This window comes from Neopelma chrysocephalum, unplaced genomic scaffold (genome assembly GCF_003984885.1).
Source record: "Neopelma chrysocephalum unplaced genomic scaffold, ASM398488v2 Primary Assembly neopelma1_103b, whole genome shotgun sequence".
Classification (NCBI taxonomy): domain Eukaryota; kingdom Metazoa; phylum Chordata; class Aves; order Passeriformes; family Pipridae; genus Neopelma; species Neopelma chrysocephalum.
The window spans coordinates 2,254,859-2,271,253 of record NW_020897767.1 but is presented as its reverse complement, the minus strand read 5'-3'; the positions used below and the strand labels follow the sequence as shown (position 1 = coordinate 2,271,253).

At 40.5% G+C, this 16,395-nt stretch overlaps 1 long non-coding RNA gene across 1 annotated transcript in view; it reads right to left on the bottom strand.

The window, feature by feature from the left end:
- Window positions 1–16,395, bottom strand: part of LOC113973628 — a 69,282-nt gene that overhangs the window by 49,063 nt on the left and 3,824 nt on the right. The window contains exons 2-3 of the long non-coding RNA XR_003536283.1: window positions 14,537–14,565; window positions 14,248–14,426 (exon numbers count right to left, since the gene is read on the bottom strand). This is a non-coding gene — a long non-coding RNA (uncharacterized LOC113973628). The remainder of the gene's footprint in view (window positions 1–14,247; window positions 14,427–14,536; window positions 14,566–16,395) is intronic.

The following is a 16,395-nucleotide window of genomic DNA, read 5'->3' as shown; positions in this document are numbered from 1 at the left end:
TGGAACTAGAAGGAAAACAAAGTGTTCTGGCATCAGTTCTTCAGTTCATGGTTAATTAAGAAGCACTTTCTGCCACTTGTTTGTCCCCAGGAATGTGAGCAAACCCCTTCTGATCCCCCATAAAGCTCAAAGTGCTGTCTGGGGCTGTCCCGGTGCCCCCGAGGAGCACAAACAGCCCATCCTGGGCACACTCAGCACCAGGAGGGCACCCCGGGAGGACAGCGGGGCTTAAAAAGGAGCCTCCAAGAAATAGGAAACTGAACCAAACCCCAAAACGCTTCCATGACCTCACCCTTCATTTTAAGAGCCACTGTAGTAGCAGTAAAGAGAATATTGGGGCTATTTTGGCTGCAGCTATGCAGGGGGGGGTTGGTTTGCTGTCTGCAGGGAGATCCTGGGCTGCAGAAGTGGCCCAGTGTCATGGGAAGAGATACCAGCACTCAGCCAGAAGCCTTATTTCAGAGGGTTTTCATGCTCACCTCCCAACAGCCTGACCTGGGAATCACTGAATGGAACCACTGGAAGAGTGTAAAAACTGTCAAAAAGCAGCTGTGTTTGCAGTTTCCCCCACACACTCACACACGTTGCACTTAAATATATCACCAGACCGAGTTTTGCACCACGGTGGTGGATTCTGCAGCTACATTTTATTGCAAGAACTGGGAACTGTTTAATTGGCACCTCTGCTGGGAATGTGTTTAAGCTGGATTGGAGCCAGGAAAGGGAACTCACACCTTCATTACTGCATCTCCCTCACTCTGTCCAGGTGAATCCCACCCTAACACCGACTCAGGAGGACTCTGATGTAGAATCCTGGAATCATCAAGGTTGGAAAAGACCTTTAGGGTCATCAAGTCCAACCATCAACCAGCACAACCACCATGGTCACCACAGTCCACGTCCCCAAGTGCCACCTCCAGGGATGGTGACTCCACCACTGCCCTGGGCAGCCCCTTCCAATGCTTTACAACCCTTTCCATGGAGAAATTATTCCTAATATCCAATCTAAACCTTCCCTGCCACAACTTGAGGCCGTTTCCTCTTGTCCTGTCACTTGTCACCTTTGGAAAAAATGCACTTTGAAAGAAATTGCTTTGGAAACACAAGAATGATGCCGTGGACTTCAATTTTCTTACACAGGAAATCTCGTGACTTCCTATTCTATTTTCAACCCTTATCTAGTAATTCAAAGTACTTATATTATTAAATAATAATTCATAATATTTTAACTCTCAACAATTCAAAGATATTTTCTTATTTAACTATTTGCAACCTCTATCTAGTAATTATTGCTTTTAGTGACTGATTTTAAATTCCTCATTAAAAAAAGCTGGAGAGAGTCTGCCCAGAAGAGACTTTTTGTTACATCAACTGACATAATAATTCCAAACTGTATCAGTGGAACTTGTATTAATTAATTACACACAGCAGCTAAAAAACACTTAACAGGAAACAGCAAAACCTACTTCAGTTCTGTTTATAGCAACATTCCTGAAGCAGCTCTTGGAATCTCTTCTCCGTGGACCAACAAACCATCCTATTTCCAGACCTCATGAGAAAGACAGTGGGCCACTATTCTATTTCCTTCACAATTTTAGAACAATAAAACTTAATTTCTTGCCTAGAAGCAAAGAAGGGGAATTTTTATGGCTCATTATTTGATGCAATTCTGCATGAGAAAGCAGGTTATTCGTTTAATTCGGATTGGCGGCAAAAGCCTAAAGATATATCAGAAACTCAGCCCAAAAGCAGGATTTTAAACCTGATTTATAGGATTTCTCGAGGCACAAGGCCTTGATCGTTTTTTAATATCACAAAAAATTGAGAAGCCTCATGAAACATGTGTGATGGATTCTGTAAATCAACTCGAGTTCAGCCACCACTTCTCACCTACAAGGCTCGGGCACAAAGAACAAATCAGCAAAGATAAAACCACTATGAAAATGTTTCCATTGATCCATCACTATCCTGAAGGATGCAATCTCAACAGAGGCAAATAAACCAACAGAAAAATACCGAATTTTCCACTGAATTCCAATCAAACACTGAAAAACTTTATATAATTATTAATAACAGGGGGCTCTAGAGAGGTTGTGGGTTACTAAACTCTCCCTGACTAAGCAATGGCAGATTCCAGCATTTAAAAGATGTATGGAATAAGAATCCCAGTAATTTCCACAGCCAACCCTCTGTTTGAACTGTTATACAAGTGATGCTCTCGCTGCCAAACTGAACTCCAGCGACCAGAGTGAGTCAGAGTTTGCACAACGGGAGAAAACCTTGGGCTGAAAAGCTCTGTACAAGTCATTCATAGTTTCCCCAGCATTCCAGGCCTGGAATTGGCTCCGTGCAGGAGAACACTCCCACTTGCTGAGGAAACAAAGGATGGCTGTGGAGCCTCTGGCTTCGCATCCCAGATCCACTTCCACCTGTTCTCCCTGTTATTTTTGGCAGCGGCGGTGGGGGGGGGTCCGATGTTAAGTGTGGATTTCGCCGCCCGACCTGTTGGCAAATTCCATCAAGGGGGTTTCTCCTGGCTTGGAGTCACGGGCAGGGAAGTGCCATCCAAAGGGAAACATGAAAATTGGAGGTGTGAGCCCTTGTTCTGACACTCCCTCCCAGGGTGATGCAAAGGAAGGGAACAACGGGATGAATTCTGCAGTGCATCCATGATATTTGTGTTCTGTTTGCTACTCCAGAGTCATTTCCCCTTGGATACTGTGAAGCAGGCAAAGAACAGCTTAAAATAAGGATAAAACCCCCAAACTGAAGACCAGGGTGGAATTTTTTTGCAATATGGACCAATATCAACAAAATTCATTTTTTTAGTGGTTCTAGTGATGCCAGCAAAGACAAACCACGAAGTGAATCTGCTCCTGACAAAAAATCACTAATTGGGTGTGAATAACGTTCATCAACATATTCTCCTGGCTCTGGATGCCACCAAGGCCTGTAACACCTCCACCTCCTGCAATCAGTCCCTCAGGATCTTCCCGAGCAGGAGCCTGTGCCCTGAGCAGTGGCTTTGTGTGTGTTTGTGGGGTTTTTGTTTCCCTTCAATAGCCACTGATGGTGATTTAAAAACCTATTCATGCTTTTGGCCTCCGCAATCTCCCGCGGCAGCAGCGCATTCCAACATCTCATTCCCCCGCTATTTAAGAACACTTCACGTTTGTGCACTGCCTGCTTCTTGGGGGATGAGGAAAGGATGAAAAATGATGTTCTGTGCACCTTTCCCACACTATTCATGAATTCACAGCCCCCTCCCTCCACAGCTCTGCATTGAGTGTTCTCACTGCAGAGTGGAAAAATCCCGAAGAATTCAATCTCTCTTCACGAGGCAGTTGCTTCATAATTTTGATCACTGCATGTGCTTCTCGAGTTACTGTCTAATCTTTGCAAGATCACGGTGCTGGTTTAAACAAGCCACAGTTTTGCCAGTCCCAGTTTAAGATCGTGGTTACAGTTAAAAAGCAGATCACAATCGCGGTGAAAAACACGGTCAAAAGTTGCCTCTTTCATAAACACAGGGGAAAAGGAGCATCACAAGTGACTAACAGCACTATACCATGTGATGTGCTGGTCCAAAGGACTCTCGTGGAAAAGTCTAACAGCTACAAAAAGACTTCATATTGTAAAAAGTTATTAAAAGGTTCTATCACACAGAGAGATTGGTTGTAATTAGAGAAAAGCAGCAGCTAAACACAGGTAAACTCTGAGCAGTGCAAGGTTGTCACTGCGGGTGCAGAAATACCACAGAGAGCATATGGGGCAGTAAATCAGCCCCTGGGCCTAAGAAGATCTCAGACAGGCAAAAACCAGCAAGCTGGAACAGCTGTGCCCCAGGAACCAGCAGAACAAATGGATTTACCACCTCCTGACTCCGGGGATACCGATACCTCTGGAGGGAACAGCAGGGCCAGCCAGGGAAACTGGAAACTACATTGACTGATTTGATAACCAAAGTTATAAACATCCAAAGTGCTGCCCCATTAATGTGTTTTGCTCAGAAACTGAGCAAATGAACTCTTTTTTTTTTATTAACTGATTTTTCAATTTAATAATTAACATTAATGTTATCAGGATAACTCTGACATGAGACACTGAAAGCTTGGTGGGGGTGTTTCACACGAGGTCTGTGTGACAGTCACAGCAAAGCCCAAAGGATCTGCCTTTGCACAGTTTTTATTTCCAAACAAATAATAAACATACAGAGAGACTCTGTATTTTTGTGTGGCAAAGAGCATTGCTGTGCTCAGAGAGCAGGGCAGGGCCTTCCCTGGCACAGCTGCTCCTGGAACCCAACCCAGGGCGGGAGGATAATCCCGCTGCAGCCATGGGAAGGGGGATCAGGCACGGGAAGGGGCTGCCCAGGGAGGTTTGGAGGTGTCCAAGGAAGGCCTGGCTGTGTCACTCAGTGCTCTGGGCTGGGGGACAAGGCAGGGATCAGGCACAGGGGGGACTTGATGGGCTGGGAGGGCTTTTCCAACCTGGCTGATTCTCTGATTTTGTTGCTGTCAGGGATGGAGAGGATTTGAACGAAAGGATCGCAGAACGTGCTGAGTTGGAAGGGATCCACAAGGATCATCCAGTCCAACCCTCAGCCCTGAACAGGACCATTCCCAAAAGTCACACCCTGTCCCTGAGAGCGTCATCCAAACCCTCCTTGAGTTCTGGCACCCTTGGTGCTGCACCCACTGCCCTGGGGAACCTGTTCCAACATGGATCTGGGCAGCTCAGCTTGGCACTGCCCTGCTCAGTGTGAGCCCACCACGAGAGGTTCTCTGATCCTGGGGATTTCTGTACTGCAAAATAGAGAAGATCATCCTTTTTCATGGAATTTGAAGGTGCTGAGACAGAAGGAGGGCAATGAGGGTGGGGAAGGGCCTTGATTTGAAGCCGTGTGAGGACCCTGAGGGCACTTGGTGTGTTCAGCTGGAGAAGAGACTGAGGGGAGACCTCACTCCAGTTCCAACTTCCTGGGGAGGGGAAGACCTGAAAGACTCCAAAAACCCTGAACAAACAGTTTGAATTCCTAAACTGAATTCCTAAATTTTGAAAATGCTCATAGGGATTTATTCCAGATCGGCTACACACAGTACAGGAAATTAAGATTTATTTACGATAATGAAACCAATACAAGCATTTATTATGGAAAAATAAGCTAAGGGAAAAAAAAAAAAAGAGAAAGGAGATCAGTACTAAGTTTACTGACATTTGAGAGTTCCATGGCAATAAAAAGGAAATTGCATCTCCCATGCAATTTGTTCCCAGAATTGCTTATCAACAACAGAGAAACTCAAGTTAGGGAGGAACGGCACCTTCATCACCATCACCTGCAGTGGGAAACCTTCCACCAGAAATATTCCCCTGAAAAATATCTGTATCAATCTCAGAAAATTCCCAGTCCTGCTGGGATTGGGATGTGATCAAGCAACGTGAGAGTGGGACCAGGAAGAGCAGGAACACACGGAGACACGGATGGCATCAATGTTGATGTGCTTCGGGAATTTAAGGGTTGGTTTTACCCTCAAAAGAACAAACTGCCACCTATTTTGTTAACCCTCATCTAGAAAGGACACAGGGTTCCTTTGTCAAGCATTATCTTGATATTTATGGGAAGAAATAGCCATTATTTCATGTATTTCACATATTCTCACAGAGACCATCGAGTTTCAATCAACTGATCACACGAAAGATGTTTGATGAGTGTAACTACAATTAGACACAAAAATCAATCTCCATATTTATGAAAACAATATTAAGGACTTAACAAGTCTCCAGGATAGTGTGTATTAAATATTAAATATTAAAATTGTTCATAAAATGGTTTTTTAAAAAAAGTTTCATCATTTGCAGTTCTGAAATGGGATTCAAATGAACCAGCTTAAATCAATCACAAAATCTCAAACCATTAAAAATGTTTTAACGTGGCTAAAAGATTCTAAGTATTAAGATGTGGCAACAAAAAAAAGAATATAAGAATCAAACTGAGTATTTCTGTACACCAGCAGTACATATTTCAGAACATTTCCTTTTTTGTGAAATATAGTTTTTCTCTGCAGTTCCATTAACCCGTTTTATGCCAAAGGCAGAGCTGGAAATAGCAAAGCCAAATAAAAGAAATGAATTTTTTTTCCCCCTGTATATTTTCCTTGGTCTGTAATGAGTGGCTTTGAATGCTCCACTGGCTGCTCATACTAAAGTGTAATTAGGCTCCTGAATTTTGAGTTGGTTTTTCACTATCTGGGTGAACCACGTGATTTTTCTCTTTTCCATCAGGTGCCGACCGTGGAGTTTGGCTGAGAGGGAGAAGAGCCCAGCAGGTTCCCTGTTGCTGTGCCTTTTGAATTCAGGTGAGGTGCAACCCTTCAACCTTATCAAAGCACTCCCAGTTTACTTTGAAATCCAAGCAACCTAAAAATAGGCTGGGAAATAGTTTCTGTAAGGAGAGAAGTGTGTAGTAAACTTAGTTCAAAACAGAATCTTCACAGCAGAACAAATAATCTCCCAGGCAGGAGATGATGGATGTGCAAAAGGATGATGTGCCATTAGAAAAGCTCCGTTTCATAATAAACTGTGTGTCTTGTAAAAGTATCTTTTCTCTTAGAGAAAAGAAACAGGGATTAAAAATAATCAGCTCTGCCAATGGTAACCTATTTTTAAACTAAATTCTATTCACTTGCTGTATATGCTTTTTTTACTTGATGATTGGTTTATAAAGATGCATAATAAAAAAATTCATTATAATATTAAATTAGTAATTGTTCAGCAGATGCTGGATTTGCTTTTCCTCAACTTATTGACTTTGAACTAGAACAGTTGTGCTGCTGGATTTGTCAAGGAAAGATTGTGGGAACTTTGAGGTCCTCGGGTGGAAGAGGAAGAAAACACCAAGTTCTGTGTCACCACATCCCAGAAATTATTGGGTGGAGAAGAGGAAGCACTTTGTGTTCCTGAAGGATCCATCCTCCTCCACGACAATCCAGTGGGAAATGGCCACAGCTGAGGCACCATCCCATTAATTCCACTTTCTCTTCCTCATTTTTAGGGTGAGGATTATTGCTGTGCTTCCCAGGCAGGGATAATTGTCCCTTCCTAAACCATCCCACGGAGAAGAGAAGCAGCATTAATGAGAGTGAGTTGAAACGAGTGGAATTAGCCCAAAATAGTCCAAAATAGAAAAGCTCTAGACCACAAGATGAGACTTGTTTCATTAGCTATAAGTAGCACGATGTGTAGGAGCACATAAAGTGTGGCTACATTTCAAATATAAAAATATTACCATGAGGCTTCTCCCTCCCACTCTATTATACTCTCCAGGAGAAAAGAGAGTAGGTAGACAATGAAATTCTTAGTTCACTGCCAAGAATTCCAGTGCAAACAAATTATCAAGAGAATCAGGTAAGAATAATGATGTGATATTGATAGAGAAAGCAGGAGCTCCGTATAAATTAAAGTTTAAAATAAACTGTAGGAGTGACAGGAGGAAAAGGTATAAAGGCAGGCAGGGAAAAAGATGTGTATTTTGGTAGAGGAAAGGGTCTGGACATCCTGCCCACACACCAGGAACACACACTCCAGGCTGTCTGCTCCTTGGAGAATGGGAGCATCACCAAGGCAGGACTCTGCTTATGCAAAAAAAACCCAGGAATTTCAGCAAAAAACAGCTCCTAATTGCCAAAATTAATCACTTGGAAAATAACCTGCACTAAACTTAACTAATATCTTCACTAAACAACAGAAAGCAAAGAGGTTTATTCTACTGTTTCAAAGTTTAGGGGTGTAGGAGCTCAGTGTGTTTTCCTCAGCTCCCGGAATATTCCCATCGTGTCCCGAAGCGCAGCCACACAAATCCAGCGATTTTTCTTTTCCCAGGTTCCCCAGTGGGAAGAGATCAGGTGTGAAATCAGAATCCTCCTTTCCCAAGCCCTCCTGAGCAGTCTCAGGGATCATTTCAGCTGACCTAGTTTCCCTCCTTCCACGTCCTCCTGCTTCACCGGTGCCTCACTCCGATGGATTTGATCCAAATCCGCAGGGAATTCCCTCAGAGACACATCCCCACTCAAGGACAGGGATTGATTTAGTGGGATGGAAACCCACCTAGCAAGAAATGTTGATCATTTCAACAGAGACAAAGAAACAGCACGGGGAAATGGGCAAAATTATAAATTATAAGATGATCTGGTTCGGTTGCAAGTCAAATTTCAGCCACAGAATCAGCATTAAATGGATATTTCATCAGAACATCCAAGGGAATCCCAATGAATGATTGTTGAAAGGGGGAGTAATTATAAGAAAATTTAAAATAATTAAGGAAGAATATATTTATCAACATATTGAACCCATTTAAGGATCCTTCAAGATGAAAAGTCAAGGACTTGAATAAAAAAAAAAATCTCACCCAAACTCTTCAAGGTACAAAGAGAACTGATCCAAACGTTTCATATTCTTTTTCCACACTAAATTCTGCCTGTAGGAAGTTTGTGCTTTCCAGCTGGTTTCTCATGTGGAGAAAAGTAAAACTGGAGCAAAGCCTTCATTCTCATCAAGAATGGAATTAAAATGAAGCCATTAATGTGGATACTTTTGAAGGTTGTTTCAAAGCAAAAATGGGAAATTTTTTTAAAAATGATTGCTTTGTGTACATTTCTATGTAATGTGTGTGTCTGTTTGTGTACAAAATGAATCACATGTGACCTAAAAGAAAAAAAGATGTTATAATAAGTGGAAAATAGTGTTTTAAAATCTTGATGGACTTCCACATTTTACACACCTTAACATGGAATAGAATATTAGGTAGAAATTGGTAACTCACAAACTCAAAATTTCTGGTATTCAAAGACCTGAACTTGATTTCATAAAAGTTTTTGCTAAGATTTCTTTCCCTGTTTTATGTTATAGATACTATTTTATTGTATATAAGGAGCAGCAGAATTTTATCAAAGAAACAAAACAAACAAAGGACTAAAATGTCTGAATTCTCTGTGCCATCAGTCAACCAAAATCAAAGTTTGATACAAATTCCTTAGAACTCATGGAAATTAATGCTCTGATCAGTCTTACTAGAAGAGCTAGAGAGGCTGCATAATATGAATGTTACATATATTAAAATGTAGTGATTTTTTAGTGTTTCAAGTACTTATTACACTTTTAAAAATAAAAATGTCACATATTATTAATGGTTTACACGTTATGCAGAAATTGGGTAACTCACAAGACCAAAATTTCTGGTGTTCAAAGAAGTCCTGGACTAGATTTCATGAAGCCCTTGGTTAAGATTTCTTTATCTCTGTTTTATTTTATAGATACTGTTTTGTGGTATATCAGGGGCAGCAGAATTTTATCAAAGAAACAAAACAAATAAAAGACTAAAATGTCTGAATTCCCTGTTCCATCAGTCAACCAAAACCAAAGTTTGATACAAATCCCTTAGAACTCATGAAATTAATGCTCTGACCAGTCTTACTAAGAAGAGCTAGAGAGGCTGCATAATATTATGTCACATATATTTGCCAGAATAAAGTGACTTTTTAGTATTTCAAGCCTAAAACCACTTTAAAAAATAAAAATGTAACATATTATTTATGGTTTACACGTTATGCAGAAATTGGATAACTCACAAGACCAAAATTTCTGGTGTTCAAAGAAGTTCTGGACTAGATTTCATAAAAGCCTTTGCTAAGATTTCTTTCCCTCTGTTTTATTTTATAGATATTATTTTATTGTCTATCGGGGCAGCAGAATTTCATCAAAGAGACAAAACAAACAAACAAAAGACTAAAATGTCTGAATTCTCTGTTCCATCAGTCAACCAAAACCAAAGTTTGATACAAATCCCTTAGAACTCTTGGAAATTAATGCTCTGACCAGTCTTACTAAAAGACCTATAGAGGCTACATAACATTATGTCACATATATTTGCCAGAATTAAGTGGGTTTTTTTAAGTATTTCAAGCCTAAAAGCACTTTAAAAAATAAAAATGTCACATATTATTAGTGGTTTACACCTACCTATTGCTGCACAATTAGAGAGTAGTAGCACATGTAGCAACACAAACCCTACAAGGCTTGGACTCGCTCTGTTTGACACCCCCAAAAACTGCAATTGTTTTCTCAGGCCCAGTTTTTTAAGCATTAAAACCAATGAAAATAAGGTTTATTACCTGGTTTGCTCTGGAGGAGTTACACTTTTGTGATTCTTTAAGCTCTTTAGAACTCCCTCATCCCATTTGCTCTGCTGGAGATCTTTAAACCCACTCTCTTCATAGTTCAAAACAACATAACAAGATTAGGCCGCGAGCCAAGGAAATCAACCCCGTGCCAATTCCAGGCCTTGGAATTCTAATTAGAACATCAGTTGTATTAACCTCCATTTCTAACATCAGGACAATATTATCACTCCTGTGATTATATCACTGCAGTAATTATCCTTTCCAGGGATGTATTGCAAGATGGGAACAATGCAGGGTAATCCTAACAGGACGACTCGGGTGAGGTTATTAATAGGGGATCATTCCAGAAAAAATATATATATTAATCTAAAGATGTTTAATAGAAAATGTGATAAGGAGATATTCATTAGCAAGAAGAATTTGCTAAACAAGAGGATGTACAATATGTCCTAATCTAGTGAAAAGTCTCTCAGTGGGCTTGGAACAGAATAATTTGGCCTTTGGTGGAATTTTAGGGTTTTTCATGTTATCATGTGACCCAAAACAGTGAAATGGGAAGTAGAGCATTGTCAGTAAAAGGTCATTTTTGTAGAAGGGATCTCTCCAAAGTCCAGCAGAACACCAGCCAGAACACTCTTTCATATAAAGAGGTAAAATTTAAAACCAAAAGGTATATTTTAATGCACAAAATGCGACGCCTTAATGAACTTACAAGAAAATCCTGTGGTTTAAATCACAGATCATTTCTCTCTTGTGGTGAAGAGAGCTTGGAAAGCACGCACAGAAATAAATATTGAAAATACACTTGCAGCACTAATTCACCGAGCTACTATCACTGAAATTCCAATAACAGTCATATTTTCAACAGAAGATTGCCTAAATATGAGTGTTGTCAGTGGTGTGTGTAATCACTTTCTGCAAGTTAAATTTACCACAATCCCAACAAAAACTGGGGATCTATGGAATGTTTGTGTTTGTGATAATGTATTTAGCACAGCAGGGTCATATATGAACGTGAATCTCAAAGTGTGAGAGCACTTCTGGGGCAGGTTGGAGCTGTTGTTTTGCCATGAAGACGCTATTTTTGTTTCCATATAAAGACAGACGTAAAAAATGAAACCATAAACGTCCTTTTGGGGTTCACTGCCTCAGAACAAGTCAGCTAAACTTCAGAACCCTCAGGAGATTATTAATTGTGCCTCAAGTGAGGGGTGGACAGTTCAGATTGTATTTCTACAAGGTAATGATTGATACTGCCTGAAAAAATAATTCAGATGTTCACAGGACATCTTATTATTTCTCATCTCTGAGACTTTAGGTAGAAATCTTCTTTGAGGACAAAAGTATTTTGTGCAAGGAAGAAAATCCCTATAAAAATACCATGAAAATATGTTTGAGTGTTATCCTGGACTAGGGGAAAGTGTCCCTGGAACAGGATGATCTTTAAGGTCTGTCCCCCAGATTTCCAGGCAGAACCTCCCAGGTCCTGGCAGCTGAGTGGGAAATGCAGATGGGAACTTGTTGCTTGGGGCTTTAATCAAGCTCAGCTGCAACAAAACCCCTCTCAAATATTTTGAAAGCCTTTCAGAGTTTATAATGCTCTGGTTGGTGTTTTACAACCCACTTGAAGAAGTTTGTTTTGGAATATCATGAGAAATAAACCATAGGAGCAGAACTTCCAGTTGATTCTCCCCAGAAGTTTGTTGCCTGTGCAGCTCCTCTGAACACAGAGCAGAGAAATCCTACATTTTAATGCACTCAAAAACTAGGCAAAGTTCCTTCCACCAGAAAATATGATTGATTGTTCCAATGACAGTAATTGCATTTTAGTAAAAGTAACCATTATGGTAATTTTTTCCTCCAGGAAGAGACATTTAACTAACTTAAGTAACTTGTTACTTTTCAACACATTAACTTTGGCAAATTTCACATTACAAACGTACAGAGTTCACAGCCACAACAACGTGCATCACTCAGGGAGTGTGCACACTTTTTTCATTCTATATATCAAGCAGTGTTTCCAAATAGTATCTGCTAAAAAAAAAAAAAAAAAAAAAACAAAACACCAAAAAACTGTGCATACATAACACGGCATTAATTAAACTGTTAAGAGCAGCTCTAACACGTCCCCTGCCAAGTCTCCTGTTGAAAAATTCTGCCTTTCCAAGCAGCAAAGTTTGTATCATTTGGAGATATTAATTCCAGGGATAAAATGCCAGCTCTGGGAACACCAGAATAAAGGATCCTTTTGGGGGAAGCAAAGCAGATCAACAGCGACTCACGACACACCAGCCAGAGAGGTGGGTGGTGAATGACAGACACAGAAAAGCTCAGGGTGCAAAAAAAAGGGGGCAGAACTCAGTAGCTCCAGATCACAACATATCAGAGAGCAATTCCTGTGACAGACATCACTGGGACATCGAGAATGTTCTAAAAAAACCCAATATTAGCATTTAATTTCGTGTATGGCTTCCAAGCAGCACTTGAATCCCAGCCTGACCCCTGCACTGGGAAAGAGGTGCCTCATTTTTAACACCCTGCTATTTTATAAGCATTCAGTGCCTCTCAGGTTGTAGGAACTTCTCATTAAAGTGTAGCTTCTGATAATTAAGAGCTACAGCACGAAATAATTTAAGCAGCCAGGGTTTGTCTCACACAACTTCACGAATTAAAATAAAAACACTCTGCCTTTGCTTTAAAGATAATAATCATTCCTTGTGCTCTAAAGGAATTCCAAACTGCAGCTCGTTGCTTTGCCATCCTCCTGAACATTTCTACACTGGAAAAGAACTGAAATTAATCTGGATTTAAATTTGGGGGTTTTAAGAAATTTCCTTTAAATGGAAATACCAGAAAAAAACAATGATCTGAATTTCAGTGGATCAGATTTTAAATTTTGGCTTCACTTTTCCCCCTGGTCAAAGGAGCACCATTATGGAGGGGGTTGTGCTTCCACACTCAGGATCTGGGTTGGCAGGTCCAGACTAACAGGTTCTGTTCCATCTCACTCCTCCCTTCAGAGAATCAGAGACCTTTCAGTTCACTCAACTCTCTCAGTGGGAAATACTCTATTCTGGAATTTAAGTGGATTTTTTGAATGGATTCAGATTAGGGAGCTTCAGTTTTAAATCGTGTTTTAAGTATTTAGCTGGGACAGTCAATGGTTTTACTCTACTCTTATTTAAAGATCTCACTTTTAAGGACAACAATAAATGCTATAAAGGTGGGGGAGAGTCTAGACAAAGATACAAAGGGCTAAGAAATAAAAAGTTGGAATAATAATCTGTATTATCTCAAAGTCTGCTGAACTGCTTTTTCAGCAGCAGCCTTCCAGATAATTTTAGATAAACTCTTAATTATTCTTTTCCTATTTTTTAATTTTTTTTTCTTTGGTTGGTTTGTTGGTTGGGTATTTGGGGGTTTTTTGTTTTTTTTTTTAAATTTTAACAACTTGCACCTGTAAATTCATCAATGATTTGTTTGACTTTTTTAACCAAAAAAGCAACTATTGGGTTGCAAACTCTTAGTAAAAAAAGGCGAAACTCTTGAACAGTCAGAACGGGTTGGAAATCCACACAGTCCAAGAAAACTTCCTTTCCAACATTTTCAGGGCAGGGCTGGATTCCCCTCCCTGGAGGGATTCCAGAGCCCTGTGGATGTGGCACTTGGGGACAGGGGTCAGTGCTGAGGGATGGTTGGACTTGATGATCTCAGAGGAACTTTTCTGACCTAAACGATCCTGTGGTTCCTAAAGACTAAAAAAATCTCTCCACTACTGTTGATCTCACACACAGGATATTTAAGAAAACATCAGAATTAGTTTGGCTTCTCAAAGCTGAAGTGAAATTAGAAATAAACCAGTGACTGACACACAAACAGCAATAACCTGGGGCACACCTTAAGAGCTTACTAACATTCCACCGTGGAATTTTGTGAGATTATTTTTATAACACAGTGTCCTAGTTACTGCTGAGGAGAAAACTTACAGTTGAAACAGAACTGGCAGCCAACCTCTTTAATTAGTCCTTGATCTTTCCCGTGTCTCCTAAATGACACAAAGCAAACCACATACCTGAATTTTGCTTTGCAGGGTGCAGGAGTTAATTCTTCAATTAATTCCTCAATTAATTCTTCAATTAGTTCTTCAATTCTTCAATATCAGCTGAAGGAATTGGTGGTTTGGTGGAGGCTTTGCAGGCACTGGAAGCAACTCAAAGGAACGTCCTGTCCTGGGTTTTGAGCAGGTGTGAGCTGTTAAAAAATCACCCAAACAAAGCCCCCAGTCAGGGGGGTGATGCTCCTTTTCCTGCCCACGCCCACAAACTGCCTGTTCCCTGGAAAAAGGGGTTCATTCTGCTCACCTGGCAGCAACTCCAAAGAGAGGATGCAGCTGGAAGAGATTGGGACCTAAATTAAGAACTCCTGTACATAATGCATTCAATTTGGCAGGAAAAACAGGGGGAAAAAAACCCACTGTAACTACTGTTTGCATTGTACTACAAGATTACTTAAATTAAGGGCAATTTGCCTCAAAAAAAAGGCATTTAATTTTATTGAAGTAGCTGAAATTGTCTCAAAAATTTCAAGCAGCACAGTGCTATGTAAGGCCTGGAAATCTAACAAAAGGAGTTGATGCAACTCACTACGATATGTAACTTTATTCTGATGTCCAACAACACAATAAATGTAATTTCGGGTGAGTGAAACTCTGCAATTCTTTGTAATCCAAAGAAAAACCACTTATGAAACTCATGGATTATTTTAGTAAAGTTTTGGAGGAAAGGGATGAGCGACTCAGAGTGTCAGGTTGTAACAGTGACAAGCACAATTCACCCAGGTCCTGTATTTTCCTCCAATTGTTTCGTTGCACAAATACTGAGTGGAACTGCCTAAACCAGAAAATATCTGCTGTGAGAGGAGAGAGAACTATTTCAGTGGGTGTGGAAACGTGTTTTGCTCAGTTTGGATCGCAGAAGATACAACTTGAGGTTTATTCAGAGCAAAATGGTTCAAGGCAGGCAGGTGTGAGAGACAAAATGAGTCCAAGCCCACACCCTGGGCCCTATCCAAGGTGTGCCTTGGGAGTCAGGGCTTCAAATTATGACCATTAATCCTCTTTTAGAATATCTGGCTGTTTAGCAAGGAGCCACAGTTTAAACTGCAGTTCCACAAGCCCTTGAACACCAAAAAAAAGCAGCTCCTGGTTTCCTTCACACACTTGTCGTGGTCTTAACCCCGGGAAGGTGCTGAGCTTTAAGGCAGCAGAAATATTGGTGAGGTTGGGAAGGAGGAGAGCTCAGAAAGGGATTTCAAGCTCATGTTTTGGTTTGGGTTGTTCTCTGGGCTGGTTTGAACCCAAATCAGTTCCCCCATCAGCTCAATGTGCAGCTGCAGGAACATTTGTGCAGGGCAGGGCAGCATCTCTGGCTTATGCTGGCTTAAAGTGTTTGTGGAAGTGCAGCAGGAGTGTAACTGAAGAGCTGCTCTGGCCTAACACTGCCAATAATCCACAAATGCCATTCCAGAACACAGGAATAGTTAAAGCATATAAATGGCCTGGCCATGTGCTCTGCAGAGAGGCCTGACAGAGGAGAGCTGAGGAATTGCAGCAACAGCTCGAAAAATATGTGAGTTTTGAGGTAATTTTGTGTCCCAACAGCAAGGACAAAAATGGGATTCCCAAGCCACTTGGGAATTCCACAAAAAGCTGGACATGTTCATATCCATAAGTGCTGTCTTTACCTGGGACCACAAGCTTTGTGCCTCAGTATATCCTGCAGTGTCCAGTCTGCCTGAACAGTTTATCTTCATTTCTGTGTTGACAAAGTGACTCTACCACGAGGATTATTCCAAGTTATTTGAAGGTAAAATGTTATAATTAAATTCTAGTTGAATAAAAAATATAACTTCACCAAAAAAAAAGCACGTTTTTACCTGTTACAAATCTCAAGTAGAATTTAAACAAAGCAATAAAGGAGAAGAATAATCACCTGTTAACATATGACAGACATATGTTATATATTGTGCTCAGCCCACTAAGTTTTTCTCAGGTGGGAACCAGCTGAGAGGTTTTAAAGATAACAGGATGCTATGATTTTAAAATAACAGTTAAATAGCTAAAAAAAAATAATTTTAAAAAAGGTTTATTTCAATATTTTGAAGCTTGTTTGCTAAATATTTGACAATAAACCTTCAGGATTCAATATTTGACAATAAACCT